This window comes from Sminthopsis crassicaudata, chromosome 3 (genome assembly GCF_048593235.1).
Source record: "Sminthopsis crassicaudata isolate SCR6 chromosome 3, ASM4859323v1, whole genome shotgun sequence".
NCBI classification, from domain to species: Eukaryota; Metazoa; Chordata; class Mammalia; order Dasyuromorphia; family Dasyuridae; genus Sminthopsis; species Sminthopsis crassicaudata.
Window position 1 is genome coordinate 342,675,706 of NC_133619.1, and position 18,284 is coordinate 342,693,989.

General features: G+C 36.9%; 1 protein-coding gene across 2 annotated transcripts in view; it reads right to left on the bottom strand.

The window, feature by feature from the left end:
- The window catches only part of STAG1 (STAG1 cohesin complex component), a 318,115-nt gene extending 300,715 nt beyond the window's left edge, over nt 1-17,400 (bottom strand). Inside the window, exon 1 of one of the 2 annotated variants that reach the window (XM_074301602.1) lies at nt 17,380-17,400. The gene's annotated coding sequence lies outside the window, so the exon portion shown is untranslated. Of the gene's footprint in view, nt 1-16,087; nt 16,334-17,379 lie in introns of those variants that run through there. The other variant, XM_074301601.1, reaches the window with a different exon arrangement.
- Between the last annotated feature and the right edge of the window lie 884 nt (nt 17,401-18,284).

Here is an 18,284-nt window from a genome sequence, read left to right on the forward strand (position 1 = left end):
AACATATACTGAGAAAAGTGAAGAGCAATTTGATAAAAAGAAAAAATACCAAAATAAGCCAACATCTAATCTCACAATATACCAACTATATTGAATCAATCACCTAAATATTTTAATACTTTAAAACCTAAAGAAAAATTATATCTCTCACAAATTATATAAAGGAAATGGCTTCTTAATAAGTTGAGTAGACAGAATGACTCAACATTCAATGTGAGGGAGAAATGGGAGAGAAGAGAAAAAGAGAAACTTTCCACACAGCATTTAAGTAAGCACCAGGATAGCCCTCAGCTGATGGTATCACCCAAACTTGAAACTAGACCAGGGAAAATAAAAATGAGGAATTATTGCTTAGATTAGAAGTCATGATTGCTAGAAAAAAAGATGAATAGTAGAATCCCATTCTTGTAACAGTTTAGTGATTTGAACTGAAATAGTGTTTGTGAACCCTGGCTTTAATATTGCATTAAATAAATAACTAAATATATATGTATATAGTAGAAATGTGTTCCAAAGAAATAATTCAAAACCCAAAATATATCAAGCACAGTTGACTCACTCTGTAATATCCTAAAATCTTTTAATTCATTGAAAGATAAACTGAAAACTTCAAATTAAGTGATTTTTACTTTCTCTCTGATCATCTCAAGCAATCATTATTTGATGAACTTAGATTCAAAAGTAGATAAATTTTGGATCAAATATAAACTCTCCTTGTTCACATTTAAAGCTCTTTACAACCTAGTGTACAACCTCACTTTCTAACCTTACTATACATTACATCCTTACTGACAGCTTTTTCTTACTGTTCTTCACAAATGATGGTCCATTTTCCAACCCTAGGCCTTTCTTTTTATGGCTGTCCTTTAATTATGTCTGGAGTGTATTTAGAATCCCTATTTTACTTCTCAAGCGCAATCTTCTAGGTTGAAGGCTTTCTAGTCAACCCAGATGCTGATGTGAATAACTTTGTACATGCTCTGTCTTCTCTGATAGAACATAATCGCCTCAATAATAAAGACTATTTCTTTTTTATCTACTTATCTCACTGACTACTATAGATCCTGGTACATCCAGCTAGCTTATTGATCAATGAGACAGATGAAATTCAAGGACACAGTGGGGAAAGGAAGTACCAGCAATTGATTCAAACATTTTAATAGGGTCAGTTGTACTCATTTACCTTACAGCTATATACAAGAGATTTTACAAGACAAAAACAATATCAGAAAGGCTTCTGACTTAAATTCTTGAAGAACACATATTCTCAGATAGTTTAATGGATAATTTTTTCTATCTTGAAATGAGTTTTGTTCAGCTGAATTAATAACGACTGCTTCCTCAAATAAATCATGTCTATACAAAAGAAACAAATATTCTAAGGGAAATTTTCTAGTTTGGCTGAGCTCCCAAAAGAATGTAATGAAGAAATTTTTGCTATTTCTCCTCCTTGGGTTGATGGTACTCTGAAACTTAGGTCAAATATATTTCAAAAAATAATTGCAAGCTATTCCCTAAAACAGGACAGTCAAACAAACAGGTCAAATTTGCCTATAATGCCCTCAATCTTATGTTTCTACATCTTGCTTATTTTCTTTCCTTCCAAGCTACTCCTCTTTCCTCTTCATTCTCCATTCTATAGTCTTCTTTTTCCCCTTTACTTTCTCACTTCCCCTTCCCTCTTCCTCTTTCCTCTTCATTCTCCATTCTATAGCTTACAGTTAAAAGCCTAGATTAGGAAAATGAGCAAACAATGAAAAAGTTTCTGACTATACAAAGTTACTATGATGACAAGGAAGATCAAAGCACACACTCAGAGTTGAAGCTCCTTCATCCAAAGCCTCCAAGAAAAATAAGAATTGGGCTTAGGCCAAGGAAGAGCTCAAAAGAGACTTTGAAAATCAAATAAAAACAATAACAAGGTAATATGATGATCGATTCTGATGGACTTGGTCTTTTCAACAGTGAGCTGATTCAGGCCAGTTCCAATGATCTTGTGATGAAGAGAGCCATCTATACCCAGAGAGAGGATTGTAGGGACTGAATGGATCATAACATAGTATTTTCACTTTTTTTGTTGTTGTTAGTTTGCTTTTTGTTTTCTCATTTTTTCCCCTTTTTGATCTAATTTTTCTTTTGTAGCATGATAATTACGGAAATATGTGTAGAAGATTTGCACATGTTTAACATGGATTATTTGCTGTATTGGTGAGAAGATAGGGAGAAAGGAGGGAGAAAATAATTTGGAACAAAAAGTTTTGCATGGGTGAATATTGAATGCATATGTTTTGAAAATAAAAAAGCTTTAAAAAAAGAGAAAAAATAAATCTTTCCACCACATTAAAAAAAGGGAAAAGGTAACAAAAAGAATGCTTTAAAAAGCAAAATTGCCCAATTTGAAGAGGAGGTACAAAAGCTCACAGGAAAATAATTCCTTAAAAAATAAAATTGATGCCAATGCTATAAAATTACCCATGCATATATCTAGTAAATAAAAACTATATTAAAAAAAATAATAATGAGTAGGACCAGGAGATCCTTGTATACTTCAACAATACTATATGATGATCAATTCTAATGGATGTGGCTATTTTCAATAATGAGATGAACCAAATCAGTTCTAATAGAGCATTAATGAACTGAACCAGCCACACCCAGCAAAAGAACTATGAATCACTACACAGAATTCCCAATCCCTCTATTTTTGTCCGCCTGCATTTTGGATTTCCTTCACAAGCTAATTGTACACTATTTCAAAGTCCGACTCTTTTTGTAAAGCAAAACAATTGTTTGGATGTATATATATAGTATTTAATTTATACTTTAATATATTGAACATGTGTTGGTCGACCTGCCATCTGGGGGGAGGAGGGAGGGGAAAAATTAGAACAAAAGGTTTGGCAATTGTCAATGTTGTAAAATTACCCATGCATATATCTGGTAAATAAAAACTATTAATAAAAAAAATAAAAATAAAAAAGGTGTAAAGAATACAAAGCATTAAAAATAGTGAAATTGAGCAAATGGAAGCTAATGACCTTATAAGAAAATCAAGATATACAATAAAACAAAACAAAAATAAATAAAAATAGAAAAAATATGAACTATCTCAATAGAAAAACTGACCTGCAAAACAGATCCAGGAGATCTATCTGAAAATCATTACCAAAAAAAAAAAAAAAAAGTCTGGATTCTTTCATTTCGCCTTTCAAGAAATGATCAAAGAAAACTGTTCTAATATTCTAGAACCAAAAGGTAAAATAGAAATTGAAAGAATCCAATCCTTCTGAAAGGAGGAAAATGAAAACTCCCAGGTGTATTATAGCCAAATCCTAGAACTCCCAGGTCAAAGAGAAAATATTTAAAGCATTCAAAAACAAACATCAAGTATAGTGGAAGCCACAGTCAAGATGTCGCAAGATTTAGTAGTTTCTACATTAAAAAACTGGAGGTCTTAGAATGTGATCTTCCAGAGAGCAATGGAGCAAGGATTGCACTCAAGAATCACTTATCCAACAAAACTGAGTATAATCCTTCAGATAAAATGGTGATCATTCAATGAAACAGTTTTTCAAGCATTCTTGATGAAAACAGCAGAGCTGAATGGATACAGAACTCTGGAAAAGCATAAGGAGGTAATCAGGAAAGTGATATCATAAAGGACTTAATAAGGTTGACCTGTTTACATTCCTACATAGGAGGATGATACTTATAACTCATTAGAACATTATCATTATTATAGCAGTTAGAAGGAGTTTCATAGAGAAGACACAAGTGTAAGTTGAATATGAAGAGATATCATTCCCCCCTCTCCCCCCCCCCCCCCCCGCTGGAGTTAAGTGACTTGCCCAGGGTCACACAGCTAGGAAGTGTTAAATGTCTGAGCCCACATATGAACTCGGGTCCTCCTGAATTCAAGGCTGGTGTTCTATCCACTACACCACCTAGCTGCCCCCCCCCCTTTTTTTAAATGATGAAGTAAAGGAGAGAGAAATGTACTAAGAAAAAGTAGAATGGTGCAAATTATCTGCCATAAAAAGAAGAAGCAAGGAAAAGTTTTAACAGTGGAGTGGAAGAGGGGAGGGGTGAATGAACCTTACTCTCATCAGAACTGGCTCAATTAGGAAATAACATACATACTCAATAGGGGTATAGCAATTTATCTTACCCTGCAGGAAAAATAAGAGGGGAATAGGATACAGAAAGAGGGGAAGATGATAAAAGAGAGGGCATAGGGGAAAAAGGAAGGGACGGGGTAAAAGGAGAGAGAGAGAATAAATGGGGGGAAATACAGTTAAGAATAGTAATTAGTAATAGTAATTATAACAGCATAGCAATTATATACTATACTATAATATAGTAATTATATAATAATTAGTAGAATTTTGAAGCAAGTTTCTCTGATAAGATCTCATACCTCACACATAGAAGGAATTCAGTAAAAAAGAGCCATGCCCCAAGTGATAAATGATCAAAAGACATGAGCTGCCCAAAGGGCAGCAAAATCATGCATATCCTTTGACCAAACTACACTACTAGCAGGTATGAATACCCAAAAGAGATTGGGGGGAGGGGGGGAGAAGAAAAAAAATGTGTCTATCTATCTATATCAGCTCTCTTTTCTGGACAAAAAAAAAAAAATTTGAAATCGAGGGGATGCCCATCAATTGGGGAATGACTCAATAAACTGTGATATATGTTTGCAATGGAATATTATTCTTTGGGAAATAATGACCAGGATGCTCTTAGGGAAAAATAACAATAACAACAACAACAACAACAAAAAAAAAAACCCGGAAAGTCCTCCATGAAATAAGTGAAATATACTGTATACAAAGTAATAGCAATGTTCTGGAATGAGCAGCTGTAAATGGCTTTGTTTTTCTCATAGTACAATCATCTACAAATATTATGAAGGACTTTTATGACGAAAAATCCTAAACATATCCAGAGAAGGAATTGATTTGATGAATATTAAAGATGTTTTAAAAATGGGTAAAATTAGAGATCATATCTAAGTCCATCTACTCCCTTCACCTCAAAAAAGTAAGAAATGTCAAATAAAGAAAAACAACAAACACAAATAAAGGAGCAGGGAAAAAAATCCATCAAAAGAAACCTCCCAGAAAAAAATAAAAAAGGTGTGGAGGACAAAAAGAGATAGAAAAAAACAGACACCAAGACAGAGACAAAGAAAGAAGAACCAATATACTTCCAGCAATGTTGACTAGAAGTCATAGAATAGAATGATGGAAAATGAAAATCCTATTACTTATACTCCATCTATTACCACTACTAATTATCTCAAATCAGCCCAAAATTTATTCTGGGCCCATTCAACAAGCAATCAATGTATTGATTAGCAGTTGTGAGCATGTTGTAATACTCTTAACTTACACTAGAAAAGTGTTATAAAGGGTATTGTAAAAATGACTGGGGAAAAAAAAAAGATTGATCAATAAGGCAGTCTTCACATATTCTTACAAAAGGTAGCTTAAGAGTATGTTAACATACAATGTCAGGAGAAAACAGGGTTTAAGAAAGTCTCTTCTCCCTTCCCCCCCAACATCAAAGGTCCCAATCAGAATATTTATGGGTAGGCATGAATACAGTCAAACAGATATAGCCCATGAATTGCCATTTCTGAAAGGAGTACTTAAATCATTCAGAGTACAGATCTATTGTGATACTTAAGAAACAGCCCCAAGAGTTCTCAATACAATAAAAAAAATAATAAGGAATAGAAGAAAAATGCAAAATTTCCAGAGAGACATAAAATTGAAGCAACATAACGCCAAAAGTTATAAAAGACCAATTAAAAAACATTGAAAAAAAAAATACATGAATAGAAATTAAAAGCTTTCAATTAAGAAAAAGAACAGAATAAACAGATTTTCTAAAGAAATAATCAACATTTATAATAACAAAAAACTGAACAACCTTTGAGAATGACAATGATTATAGAGAGGATAAAGTACATAAAGGAACACAACTTTGTCATAAAAAATTTATGTGGGGAAAAAAAAAAAGATGAATGTGAAGAATCCAGAATGACAGAAAAGAAAATATGAAATAAAGCAGATTGAAGTACATAGAATATACAATAATGATAATGTAAATAAAACAACAATGGAAGGCAGCAAGGGGCTAATTGTAATAACTCCTCTTTCCAAAAATGAAGAAATTTATTTCCCTCATTTCAAAAGAAGAATGCAAAAACTTTGGATACATAATACTACATTTGCCCTTAGATACTATTCATGTATCATGTATATTCATGCTTTAAAAAAAGCCAATTATTTTATTGCTATTCTGAGTTTGTCTAACATTAACAAACATGAGCATTTTCAAATACAAAAGAGAAGACTGTATATGAAACCTCACATTTCCATTATATATAGCTTTCAGTTCTTTTAAAAATTTCTTAAATTTATTTAACACACTGGATGCAAAACTATACAGGTGATCTATGGCTTATGGCTTCTTCTGAGATTCCACTTTTTCCTCTTCATTTTTTTTTAAAGACTACAACTCTTTTCTATTTTTTTCATCTCTTATCAAATTATTCCTCACCCTATCAAATCCCTCTTTAATTAATAAAATCTTATATGTATAAACAAAACATTTCTCATGTCCAAAAAGGCACTTTTTCAATCTACACTGACATTCCTCCATCCTTCTCTAGACAATGATGGTAAGCAAGTTTCATCATCAGTTCCCTGAAGTCTTGATTGCTCATATTTTACCACAATTCTTAAGTAGTTTTAATATTTTTCTTTATAATGGTATAGTCATTGTGTAAGTTGTTCTCCTGATCCTCTTCATTTCAAAGTTATCAGTTCACTTAAATCTTCCTAAGTTTTGCTGAATCTATTCCTCTCATCACTTCTTAAAGCTCAATATTCAATTATATTCATAAAGATTCTAAATAAGGAAAATGACATGTTGGATAGGGGCATACTAAATGTCAAAAAGCAAGCATAGTAATAACTTTGGGTATAGCTCCAAATTGCTTTCCAGAATGGGTAGACTAAGAGTTTTAGTATGTCATTTAGTATGCCCCTATCCAACATGTCATTTTCCTTATTTAGAATCTTTACAGAATAGATGTGAACCTTAAGATTGTTTTTACTGATGAGTGATTTGGAGCCTTTTTTTTTTTCCAAATAATTTTTGAATGCCTGAAGACTATGCCTATCCTTTGACCATTTGTTTATGGACAACTTGCTCTTGGTTCTTATATATTTTCTTATATATATATATTTATTTTCTTATATATATATATATATTATTTTCTTATATATATATTTTCTTATATATATATATCTTATATATCTTGATAGATCTTTATCAAAAACAAAACAAAAAACTTCTAAGATCTTTCCTCAGTGACTTGACTTCTAATTTTAAATACATTAAGTTTATTTATGCAAAAAACTTCATTTTGTGATCTAAATTGTCCCTTTTATCTTCTATTATCATCTCTATCACTGTCTGATCATAGATTCTTCCTCTATCACAGTTGTGACAGGTTTTATCTCCCCCCCCCCCTCTAATTTGGCACAGTGGAAGGAATAAGGGAAACTAATTCTAATCCTTCCTCAGACATTTAGCACATGAGAGTGGCAAATCACTTAAAAGTCTCTTAGTCTTAGTTGCATTGTCTATAAAAAGGGGATATTTTCACAGGATTGTTGTGAAAATAAAATAACATAAATAAAACACTTTCCAAACTCAAAGCAACTTTATACTAGCTACCAATATTATTTATGATGACTTTTAATATATAGATCATGTATCTTTATAACTAAGTGTAATATTTATGCTATTTACTTAACATGTAATATTTATGCAAATTTACATAAATATTACATAATATGTAACATTTGTGTAAAATATGGGTCTGTTCCTTAATTTCTGCCAAGTTGCTTTGTTTTTCCGAATAATTTTTGTTGAACAGCAAATCTTTACCCCAATAATTGTTGGGAGGGGAGGGGTTAACATTGTGCAACTGTTAATTTACTTCTCTGTATCTTAATTGCTTAATTTATTCCATTGATCCATTATTCTATTAACCAAAACCAAATTTGATTTGATTAATATTATTGTTTTGTAGTGTTTTTAAAGTTCCTATATCTGCTGCAATAATTGGACTTGAAATATTTCTATTCTGTAGTTATTTTGAAATTTCTCTTCCCCCTGGGTTTTTGGTGGTGAACAGGAAAATAACTGCTAGTTAATGTGAATTTATTTTGTTATTTTACTGAAGTTATTGTGTTAATTCCAGTTAACCTTTCTAAGATTATCATATCTGTACAAACTGATGTTCTTTCTATCCATTGCTTATTCCCTTAATTATTTTTTACATGTTGTATGTTACATTTAGCATAGAATACTATTTTAAAAAATCAACGAGAATGAACTTTGCCCCTGATATTACTGGAAAGACTTCTAGCATTTCTGTGGCTTTATAAGATGGTATTTATCACATTAAATAACATTTTGTTTATTTCTATACTTTTTAGTATTAATAGAAATAGGTACTGTAGTCTGCTTTAAAAAAAAAACTCACTATATCTGTTCATATAATCATGATTTGTTTTATTAATAAGGCCTATTCCTAACTGTGTGACCCTGGGCAAATCATTTAAGCCCAATTGCCTCAGAAAAAAAAAAAAAAAAAAAAAAAAAAAAAAAAAAAAAAAAGCAACTACCAAAACAAAGCTTTAAAAAAAGAGAAAGAACATTTGAGATCAAAGTCAAGTCAAAGCAATTTATTCTAAAGACAGAATTCTAGTGTAGAACAGAATTAATGGTCTTTGAGCTATACATAGTGAAATAAAATGTTTGAATAATTTAGGAATTCATACTCTTTTGTATTGACCAGAAATATAGGAAACAAAGGAAAAGCAGACAACAAAGAAACTCCAAATTCATCTCATATGTTCAATCTCCAAATTTCCCCAAGAACTACAAGGAACCAGTCTAGAATACATTAAGGAAAAACAATCTGTATTACATATGGCTAGTGCCATCTACATTAAGTGAAAAAGATAGGCTATATTCTGAAAAGGAAACCCAACTCTTACTTCCAATAATATATCCTGCAAAGCTAATCTAAATTATCAATGAAAAAAAAATTCATCTCTTCAATAAAGGGAAAGAAATTGGAAGGCAGTATTTTTAATGGATACAGCTCTGGGTTCCAAGTCAAAAGGTTCTAGGTTCAGATCCTACTTGACCCCTCTCTATGTTATTTTAAATTTCCTTGAGTGGTGTCTTTTTAACTCTATGATCTATGTTCTCCTTTTATTTTTAATCAATCCCACAGAAACATTAAGCAGGTCATCTGATATACAAGTTTATCCAACCCCCTACAAGTAGCCTCCCCTTACCTATTTCATCAGCACCTCAAACTAAATACATCCAAAACTGAGCTTAATTATTATTTACACCAAAAACATATACTTCCCTGACTTTATTACCCAGTTTCTCACATTCAAGGTCTTGGTACTCTTTCTTTTCTTTCTTTACTTCTCAGATGCAATTACTTAGCAAATTGTTTCAAATTTACTTCAACAATCTCTCATAAATCCATTCCCTACCCTTCCTTCTCCATTGCAATACCCAAATAAAGATACTCTTCATTTTGCCTGGAGTGTAATGGATCTTACCATCTCCATTTTCCAAATTCAAAACCATCTTCCAAATTAAAGGCAGACAAATCATTAGAAGTTCCAGTCTTTATGAGAAAACAGTGATAAAAGCACCAGACTTAGAATTAGGAGACTTATATTTGATAATGTGGCAAGGGGCAGTTAGCTGCAACAGTGGATAGAGCACCAGTCCTAAATTCAGGAGCACTTAAGTTCAAATCTGATCTCAGACACTTAATATTTCCTAACTTTGTGACCATGGACAAGTCACTTAACCCCAATTGCCTCAGGAAAAAAATAAGTGACAAGATAATGTGTCAAAGCCTCAATTTACTCAACTGTAAAATGAGAATAATTATTCGTGTCTTGTTGCTCTGGTCACATAAATATTCTCTTCAAAAATCTTTAGTGATTCACCATTACATCAAGTTTGTTGAACATTTAAAGTTCCCGTAGTGATAGAACACTAAAACCAAATTCTCTCTGAAGTTTATTTGCAAACTCAGTAGAGGAAAGGAAAGAGGAAAAACACTAGCGGCTGGGAGAGATGGCTCATTTAAACTCTATAGACTTGCTTCCCTTTGAAAAATTGCTCTTATTAATGTCCCAAGATTATTTTAGAAAATGCTTTGTAAATCTTAAATTGCTATGTAAATCTAAGTTTCCCTCGAGGAGGGGTGTATGTTTGTGGAGTGAGATGGGGTGGGGGGTGTCCTTATCCTGGAACAGCCAACCACCCAGAGAGCATTCTCCATCTTTCAATAGTTCCCTTCTCCCACTAATGATTTCTGGCTGGGATCAAACAGGTATTCATTTCTACCCTTCCTAGTTCTGTTGCACATTTTTAGACATCAAAACAAAGTCCCTGAGCATCATACCTTCATTGGTGTTGTCCCTTCTTTAGAATGGAAGGTCACTCTAGACAAGGGCTTTCAGTTTACTTATATTTATTTTCCCAGTGCTTGGCAAACAAATTCAATAACTCTATTTCCATTCTTCAAAATATCTAAATACCTTTCCCCCACAATGGTGGCAAAAGTAAAGGAAGCCATAACTCCCCTCAAGACAGAAGCCAAGTCCAAGACGTCAAGGGCCAAGCAGAAAGTGTTAAAGGATATCTATAGAGATATATGTGTGTGTGTGTATGAAAAGAAAGAAAAAAACAAAACCAACAAAAATTCCTCGCCTTCCAGCAACCCAAGACAGTAAGACTTTGAAGATAGTCCAAATACCCTTGGAAAAGTGCCCCTCAGAGAAACAAGTTTGATCACTATGCCATCATTAAGTTTCCCTTGACCATCATTCTGCTATGAAAAAGATTGAGGAGGACATCACCACCATCTTCAATGTGGATATCAAGGCCAACAGATCAAGCAGGCAGTAAAGAAGATATACAACATGGATGTGACCAAGGTCAACACACTGATCCAACTAATAGAAGAAGCCCTATGTCCGCCTTGCTCCAGACTACGATGCTCTAGATGTTACCAAGAAAATTGGAATCTTCTAAACTGGGTCTAGCTCTCCCATGTTACCTAAAATAAAGTTTTCCAGTTTAAAAAAAAAAAAAAAAAGCCTAAGAAGCTAAGTGTCAGGTATTAGTTAGGTATCCTTGATACAAATACAAAAAAGAGACAATTCTTGCCCACAAAAACCTAGCCCTTAAAGGAAAGAACACAAATTCATACATTATCATAGGATTATTCTTCTCCCTTTTCCCCTCTCCCCCCAAATCTATTACCTGAGAGTGGAATAGTAACTAAAAACTGGAGAAAACTAAGGAAGGTCTCATTAAAGTGACAGAAATTAAACCTTACAGAGAACTAGAGAATTACAAAAGGCAGAGTTGAGAACATTTAAGCAGAGGTGAAGCCAGAGAATAAAGGCACTTTAAATGCTATAGAAGAAGAGTTTGTATTTTAAGATAAAGGCTTTTGAGAAGCTACAGAAGTTTCTTTAGCAGATCATTATAGTCTAGTACTAAACTGTAAACTGAGGGTGTGGTCTATGTCTTATCTAAACTTTGATTTAAATTCTTTAAGTTTTTCACATTGCTTGTGTGGTTGCTTAACAAACACAGAACTGTAGAATATTATCCTTGAAAAATTAGATATAATCAACCAACCACCAAACTCTGATTCAGACATTAAGCACCATAGATACTTATAACTAAAAGAGAGAAATGTTGGCTGAAGCTATCAGTGAAGTTACATAAAAGAGGAAACATTTTAAATGCACCTTTGAATTATTTAGGCAGAAAAAACATGGACATTGGCTAGTATAAGAATATCACATGATTAAATATTAGGAATAATACTAGGGTAAGGTTACCAACAGTGATAATAACCAAAAGCAGGCTATCATAAGAGTAATGTACCAAAGTTCTACATACCTAATTTCATGGTTTCCAAACAGTATAAATTCTCCCTTCCAAAAACTAAGAAATTAGTATCTATATTTAATTACCAGACATGAACTCTTCTCCCATCTAATGACATTCTGGATAACTAGCTGAAGTTGATACACAAAGTCTAACATAATGATAAGATGATTCCCTAAGACAAGCAGGAAAGGGAACTGATGGGGATCAGTTCCAAGCTTATAGTCCTATTGTCTGTGAAGTCTGGAGTAGCCCTACCTCGTAGTGCCTGGTCAGAAATTCAATTTAGTTAAATCCTCAAGGTTAAATTTTCCCCTATCTAAGGCCCATCCCAACTTTGCTGAATCCCTTTTGGGCTAGACTTCTTTGGCATTCTGTCAATGCCTTGTGGTGTCTTTCTCCTGACCCCTGTCCCATGCCTTCTGGTGTCTAACTATATATGCTCTCCCAAATCTATTTCATGTTTACCATTTTTGATGTCTCTTGTATCTCTTCACTTGTCTATAACCTGACTAAACCTATCTTTTGCCAAAGTGAATGGCCCTTGTGAATCCTTCACATGATAAAACTCCAATATTGGTGACAATTAGTCTCCTCAATCTGATCATTTGATGCCTGAATATTTCAACATTGAGTATGCTAAACAAACATATCTTCTCCTAAATCTGTGTTTGTTCAACAATCTCCTCCTCTTACCCATGTCTTCTGTTAAAGTAGCAAAACTATTTTTGTCTTAAGCAAATGACAAGATATATACAGATCCACTATTTTCTTACTCTCTTAAACAGAATCCCGAATTGCATATCGAGCACACTTTGGATACAAAGCACCCAAACTTGTCCCCTACCTAAAACTGCAGTCACATCACTCATAAACTTTTTCTCTACATTTACCTTTCTTTCTTTCTTTTTTTTTTTTTTTTAAATAATGTGTGCTCCTTTGGGTTGTGAGCTATCATGCATGTTACATATAACCTCAGGCCTTTCCTGAGAAAGAAAAAGTAAATTCTGGAAAACTATTAACACCAACCTAAAGAATCCTATTTTTTTAGGATTTAGTTTGAGTTGGACAATAAAGTAAGCACAGCTGTGTATTAAGAAAATTCTTGTAGTCGTATATAAAATGGGTTGGAAAAGCAAAGACTAGAGACAGAAACTGGTTTGGAGACTACCTGAAAAAGGGAGACATAGATGACAGCTTCAACAATGAATCTGAGGTATAATACAGAAAAGTACCTACCTGGCACTAGACTATTTCTCTGTATATCCACTAAGTTATTTATAAGTTTATCTTGACTTCCCAAGAACACTTTTAACTTTTTTTCAAAGCACTTACTATGCTTTTGCTTTATGGGGTTTTTTTTGGGGGGGAAGGAGAGGATTAATGAGAAAGAACACAAATAAATATAACAAAAGGAAACACAAAAGTGGAGAAAGTTCTAGGGAGAGAAAACTAAGCAAATAAATGAAGAAGCTGAGGCTCTATTTACTAATCCTATGTCAATCCAAATTGAAAACAAACTTTTTCCCCCTTCTAAATAATGGTATGAAATAGGAAAAATGAAGAGTTATCTTTCTCCTTCTAATTGTGGAATTCAGAACCCATCTTAAGGAAATGATGAAAATACACAAATTCGTAGAAAACTATGAAAATACTAATGGTTCATTTTGGAGGCAAAGTACCCAATTGGTGCACATTTCTTAATGAAACCATTAGCAGGATAAGACTAATTTCATTAAAAGCATATAACAGCAAAATACATCAAGACCTTCAAGATAGAGCAAAACCAAAAACAAGCAAAAAACCTTTTTTTTTTTTTGACATGCACTGCTTTAGTTCATTTCCCAGTGTTATTTCATATCTGACAAAATCTCCATTAGTAATATTCCCTTACTTGAATATTAAAATCAAAAAATGATGCAGGGTTCCGCTCTAAAGTAACTTGGTAATAAAATTATCAATGTTTTCAATTCCTGGTCTTAGGGGACCTTCAGCACTTTTTGAATAAAATGAAAAAGTCTTTAAAATACAATGTTTCCTTAAAACTTCAAGAATTTTTTTTAGTAACATTTTCATCAAATGTTTTCAGCATTTGCTAGTTTGCAAAATCAAACAGCTAAGAATCTAGACTAAGATGGAAGGAACTTTAGAGATCATTTATGCCAATTCCTTTATCAGAATTTCAGAGAAACTAAGCAACTTGTCCAAGGTCACAAAGCTATTGACAAAGACAGAATTTCAATTCGATGTTCTTTCTACCACTTGGGGCAAAAGTTTTAAGTTCTCTCAACATAATTTCTTACAAAAATAAAAATTTTTCTCAAGTTTGTTAGAATTTTTCTCATTCCAGACTAGAATGATAACCTATAGCAAACTGTGATTTCTCTCTTAAATCTAAGCATTGTATTAAAAGTCTAAGCATTTGTTCAGGATTGGCATTACCACAAACTAGTAATAATAAAAGCTGGAGTATATTTGGCTTTTCATAGGTTAGAGACATCTCACTTCAGAGATCTAAGAACTTTCCACTAAGTCTTAGGAAGTTGTCTAAAGTAAAGAGGAGTTGTAGCTTTCTCAGTTTATACAAGTGTCACCTGAACAACTGGAAGCCAGGTTTTCTACCTCCAGTGACTTTATGGATATGTATCAGAAAAGTTTAACTGGAACACTTTTTTTGATTGAAATCACTTTACTATGTACCCATTCATATATATATTTTTTGCAAGTACAACTTATGGGTGAAGATGCAAAGATATTTAGGGACCCATCTGCTACATCACTGTCATCTGAAATTTAAAAAAAAAAAAAAAAAAAGTAAATTTAATCTTAGGATTCAAACAATATTTTTTCCTGGTTTAAACTCTTCTCTCATTCCCCACAAATAATGGATAGTTTTATGGATAGTTGGGAGACAAAAGTCTTCTGAAAACTTGTATCCTGAATTGCATACAATAAAAACTCAATAAATACGGAAATAAGATGTGGGCAAATTAGATACAATAAATCTTTATTCCCAAATTTCCCAATCCCTTAAACAGAGTGTATAATTACCCATTTTGGACACCCTAATCTGAGGCTTTAAGAACCAGACATCAGTCAGTCCATCAGCTTTTTTCCTCACGCCCAGATTATGGAGGGAAAACAACTTTTATTGGTTTAGCCTCCAGGTGGGCCAGAAAACAAGCCGGGACGGCGCTCGGGGCCCGGACACGTTTTGGCTACGCGACCACTTTTAGGGGTGGGGAAAGAAGATAGCGGGAAAGAGCGGTTTGGAAGCCCCCCTCCCGCCAAACACCCGTAGCTCCCCCCTCCACAGTCCTCTTCCTGCACACGCACACACACACACACACATACACACACACTCACGCGCACATATTCCCAATTTCCGCCCAGGAAAAGGCCGACCCTGCCCTACCCCACCCCAAAGAACAAGAGGCCTTGGATGCGGTGGACTGCAAAGCCTGGCGACCCCCCAAGCCCCCTCGGCCGCGGCGAGATGGGTCATGTGACACCGCGGCGGCGGCGGCGGCGGTTAAAGCACCGCAGAAACGCAGCCACCCCGCGCCCGCCCCCCGACACAACTCGAGGTTCACGGCCAGCGGGCTGCGTCCCGAGGGCCTGGGGAGAGGAGAGGAGCGGTCCGCTGGCGGGTGCTGGCGGCAGGCCCGGGCCGGTCACAAAGGCTTTGGGCTCCGGTCCCGCTCCAGCCTCCGGGTCGGGCCGGGGGGTGCGCGAGAGAAGAAACATTTACGGCGGCTGAGACCAGGCAGTCCATGTTTCCGGGGTCCCCGCCGCGTCCACCGGCGAACTCCTCGGGGGCCCCCCTTCCTCTCCCCCTCCCCCCACGGTCGCCTCCCCCTGTCATGCCGCCACCCGTACAGGCCCCGCCGCGGTCTCCCCTCCCCCCGCCCGCTTCCCCGCTCTCGCTCGTTCGCTCGCTCTGCTCCCGGCCTCCATCTTGGATCAGCACTTCCAACCCCCGCCGCCGCCGCTGCCGCCGCATTCCCCCTCTTTCCCGCCCCCCGCAGCCACCACCGCCGCCCGCTCTCACCTCGGCTGCCCATCCCGGCGCCGCCGGCCGCCGACCCGGTTTTCCCCTAAAAGTCTCCGGTGTGTTATTCCCGATGTGGGGGGGTTTTAGCGGGGTGGTCGCCGGGGGTTCGAGAGCGGGGGCCGCGCCTTCAGCGGAGCTGCAATCCTAACCCGCCATCTGGTGGCATTTTCCACACGCCAATGGCGCCGCTGCAGACCCGAGGCCCGACCGCCCTCTGCTGGCCGCCCGCGCCACAGCCTCACTGCCGGGTACGGCCGAGGAAGGGGCGGGCGGAGCGGGGGGTGGGGTGGGGGGCGGAGCACGAGTAAGGGATGGGGCGGGGGGGGACGCTGTGGCCGAAGTGCATACGCGGCTCCTACGTTAATAGTGCACATGCGCCCCATCACGGCGGGAAAAGCAACCAAACACAGAGGTTCTTCTTCCCGCTCTTCCTCCCTCCTCCTCCCCCTCAGGGTCTCTTAACTCTCCCACCAACCAATCCCTCCCACCACCTCCTGGCGCCGAATCCCTAACTACAAATTAAGGACGTTATTGACAGTTGGTAGAGCGGATGGGGAAAGGGTGTGTGTGGAGAAGAGAGGGAGGAGGCCAGGACGTCGTGACATCACCGCTCTCTTAAAATGTGACCGGCCATTTTCGGAGATTTCTAGGTTGGCAGCGAGGGGGCTCCTTTCCCCCACCCTGCCCAGCCACCGTACTCCTCCTTGGCTAGCTGGCCTGTAGGCCTAGAGCTGGGCCCCGCCTTTCTCAACCTCCCCTCCCCTCCCGTTTATTCTCCGCTACAGAAGGAAAAAAGCTGAGCGGAAATGGGGTGAAGCGGGATATGGGGTTATCGCGTCAACTTCCCTCTAATATTTCTGGTCCCCTGTGCTCCTCCATGCCCCGGGTTTGGAACCCAAGGATCGGAAAAAAGCTGTCTCCCGTCTTTGGGGCGCAGCGGGTGGCAAGAAAAGCCCCGGAGAGGAAGAGTAAAACTCGGGGAGAGGCTCGCGCATCCCACTGGCTCTTTTGGAAGTAGATGCAGTTTGTGATGCGAGCCTCTGCGTTAAGGAGGCAGCAGAGGCTAGTTAGTGAAAAGATGGTTGGCCTGGAAGGGCACCGAGACTCCACTTTTGGACCAGCTTTGTCCCACGATTACGTTCTCGCTGCGAGACTGAGCTAATCGATAAACAAGGCTCTCGTCTTTGCAGCGTCCGTGAAATGGGAGTAAATACTAGCAAATCTACGGCCCAGAAAAGACAAACCCAGGGTCTCAATCGGAGAGCACCTCCCACCCCCTTTTCTCTTACCAACACTTTGATCCCTTCCACCTCTTCTAGGTCACTTTAGGAAACCTGCCCTTTCCCTTCGTGTGACCTCGGTGTGGTCTGAACCACTCCCTATCCTTCTAGCCCATCAAACCCCCTTCTGACCTGCTTACCTCATGCTTAAAGCATTTCTAAAGCCCCACTCCTTGCCTATTATTAGCTCTTGCCTCCTCCGTCATCTGTTTGTGTACAGTACTGTGTCTTCCCCAGTCTTTATCTGTTCCCAAAATATTTGAAATCTTAAAATATCCCGATTGGAGCAATAACTCATAATCTTTAAAATTTAATAAGTATTTTCTTCTAAATTTCAGCAAGACAATTTTTTGGTCCTAACTTGTAAAGAACCTTGGGATGGATTCTATACGAATTGGCAACTTGTCTTTAACTTAAAATTTTATAGTTGTCTGGGGGACTTCAAAGTTAGTTACTGCCCATGGCCACCTATACAAAGTAGTGTTTGTAACAGGATTTAAACGCAGCCCTTCCTAAGACCAGCATTCTACCCATTATATACCATGCTGCCTATCATTGCAAATACTATTCACATTTTGCAGATGAAGAAAAGGTCTCTTAGAAGACAAATCAACTTTACAGCTGTTTGGTGCTCAAGTGATAAAGTCAGTAAAACACTAAAATCCTTGGATCAAAGGTCCATTTGCATTGGACTGTCATCATTCCTGGAGAATGATTGCCAAATACTGTGGTGTGTGCGTGAGGAGCAAATTAGAGCTGGAGAGAAAAGAGGTCCTTTTCTTTTGATCTCCAGCTTCCAGAGAAAAGTCATATAGTTACAGACTCTTTTTGGTACATAAAGAGAAAGAAAGACTAGGAAGAAGCCAACATGTAGAGAAAACATTTTCTATCATGTCTCTAAACTCTTGCTTCCC